The 2,574-nt window shown below is 46.5% G+C and overlaps 1 protein-coding gene across 1 annotated transcript in view; it reads left to right on the top strand.

Moving 5' to 3' along the window:
• Prima1 (proline rich membrane anchor 1) overlaps positions 1-2,574 on the top strand; it is a gene marked incomplete in the record, with an annotated part of 67,844 nt that overhangs the window by 9,830 nt on the left and 55,440 nt on the right.

The following is a 2,574-nucleotide window of genomic DNA, read 5'->3' as shown; positions in this document are numbered from 1 at the left end:
TCTCTCTCTCTCTCTCTCTCTCTCTCTCTCTCTTTCTTTCTTTCTTTCTTCTTGTCTTTTTTGCAGTACAGGGGATTGTATCCAGACCTTCACACTGTCACACTGTGCTACACCCCCAGCTGTTTTTTTGACTTTTTTTTTTTTTAAGATAGGATCTTACCAAGTCACTAACTGGCCCGGGCTAGGCTTGAACTCACCACCCTTCTGCCTTAGCCTCTGTGAGTGCTGGGATTACAGGACTGTGCTTCCAGCCTCTTGGTATCCAGTCAGTAATGCAGTGTTCTGAGACACCTTTGCAATTTGTGTAAATTTCTCCATTTTACCTGTCAGGTCCTTACCTATCTCCCTCCTTACCTGGTTCCCTGAGACCCTGTGCTTCTCAAAGTGTAGTCCTCAAATGCCCTGCTTCAGCATCATCTGAAGCACTGGTTTTAAACAACAACTTCCCTGGCCCACTTCAAGTCCCCTGAGTCAGACTCTATGGGGTAGAGCTTGAGAATTATGATATCAAGCCCTGAGATGATTCAGTTGCAGGATCAAGTTGAGAACTTCGGTGTACCAGGCCCTTGCTCTGGGTGTCCACCAGATCCTTCTATCCCAGGATGCTCTCTGCTGGCAGAATCTGCAGGCCTATGTCTTGGGACCCAGCTCAGGCACCTGCTGCTGGATGTCACTGCCTTCCTCCTTAGAACTGCTTCTCTTTCCACTCTTCGGGCTCCAGGTGCTTGCACCCGGTGGATCCCCATCCCCTTGCTAGTTCCCCTCCATTCCTCTTGTGCTGATTGAGCACCTGGACCAGACACAGGGGTGAAGGACCTTTCTCATCTTCTGGGACCTCTCAGCCCCACAGGAAGGGCTTCTTGTCAGCAACCTACAAAAGGTGGACTGAGAGAACACAGAAATTGTTTGCAGGGGCACTGTCCAAGGAGTTAGGCAAAAGAATAACCCCAGTAAGTAATAATGTTGTCTTGCATCTTTAAGAATAAATGAGATTATTGCAGGTTGATAAGGAGTCAATGGGGAAAGGGCATCCAGGCAGAAGCAACAGCATGGACAGAGGCTTGACTCTGTAAGACCCATCATGGGGGTCGCAAGTCCTTCAGTTCATTTGTCTTCATCCATTTTCTGTTGCTATAAAAGAATACTTGAGACTGGATTCTTTATAAAGGAAAAAGGTTTATTTTGACTCACAGTTCAGGAAGGTGGAAAGTACATGATTAAGCAGCAATATCATGTAAAGGCCTCATGCTGTGTTGTGACTTGGCAAAAAAAAAAAAGGAGCAGGTCAGGCAGGCATGCTCACAAGAGAGGAACAGTGGGGACCAGAATGACCTGCTTTTGTAGTAACTAATCCATTCCTTAGAGAACTAACCCAGTCTCATGAAAAAGACATCGGTCCCTCTGTAAGGTCCCACTTCCCAGCACTGCTGCCCATGGTAACCCAGCTTCACATGAGTTTTCGCGAGACCAACTATAGCTACACCCTAACAGGGCCTCGAGGGGTGACCGTGGGGCAGATCATCTGGGCTCTAGCAAAGTGGCCGAGTCAGTTACATTTCATTCTGTGGATTCCTGTTTACCAACACCCCACATCCAAGTACCACCTCTTATTTCCTACATTTGCTTTCCTTTCATAGACTCACATTTTGTGTATATAATTTCCAAAGAAAGCTTTAATAAAACTACTGTAAAGGAACAGCTGGTATCACTTGTTCTAATCCAAGTTAATCACAAAATTAAATGCAAGGAGAACAAGCCAATACTCTAAACTTCTAGCCTTCTATGGAAGATTCTGGCCTTAACACTTTATTAAAAAGGAAAAGAAGTCAGTGGTAGGGAAGTGTCAAAGCCATAGTAACATGGAACTGAAACTTTAAAGCAATCAGTAGGTTTGGGAGAGATAAAGAGCATGTCTCTTGTTACAGGTTTTATTAGTCAGCTTTCTGTCACTGTAACAAAATACCTGAGATAATCACCCAGTAAGAGAAAAGGTTTATTTTGACTCACAGTTCCATGGTCGTTTGGCCCTGTTGCTTTAGACCGGTGGTGGCCCAGAACCTGTGGTGGGAGTGCATGACAGAAGAGGTCTGTTCACTTCACGGCAGCCAGGAAGCAAAGAGAGAGACCAGAAGTGACAAGGGTCCCAAAATCCCCTTCACAGACACACTCCCAGGGTTGTAATTAGATTCCACCTCCTAAATCTTCCTCGGACTGGAGACGAGCCTTCAGCACAAGGGCATTTGGGGGACATTAAGATCCAAACCAGAGGAAATTTCAGTGGGTGTGAGTGCTGGGTCCTTGCTGCATTTAGCATCGGCTCGTTTACCTGCAGGGACCTGGGCTTTCCTTTTGGAAACTCTGCTGTGGGCCTGGATGAGTCCACAGAGGTGTCAAGTAAGGAAGTAACACGGAAACATCTTGCATCATCTGTTTTGGAGAGATCAACATTTGACAATGTGGAGGTTGGATTGGGGTTGATCTGCCAGCCAGACAGCAGTGGAGTCTTGAGAAAATTCAGGCCCCAGAGCACCACAAAGGTCTGGAGCTAGGCTGGAGGGCTATAGAGGAGAGTGC

Source organism: Chinchilla lanigera, unplaced genomic scaffold (assembly GCF_000276665.1).
Source record: "Chinchilla lanigera isolate Chin_1 unplaced genomic scaffold, ChiLan1.0 scaffold00037, whole genome shotgun sequence".
Classification (NCBI taxonomy): domain Eukaryota; kingdom Metazoa; phylum Chordata; class Mammalia; order Rodentia; family Chinchillidae; genus Chinchilla; species Chinchilla lanigera.
This window is presented reverse-complemented; position numbering and strand designations above follow the sequence as displayed.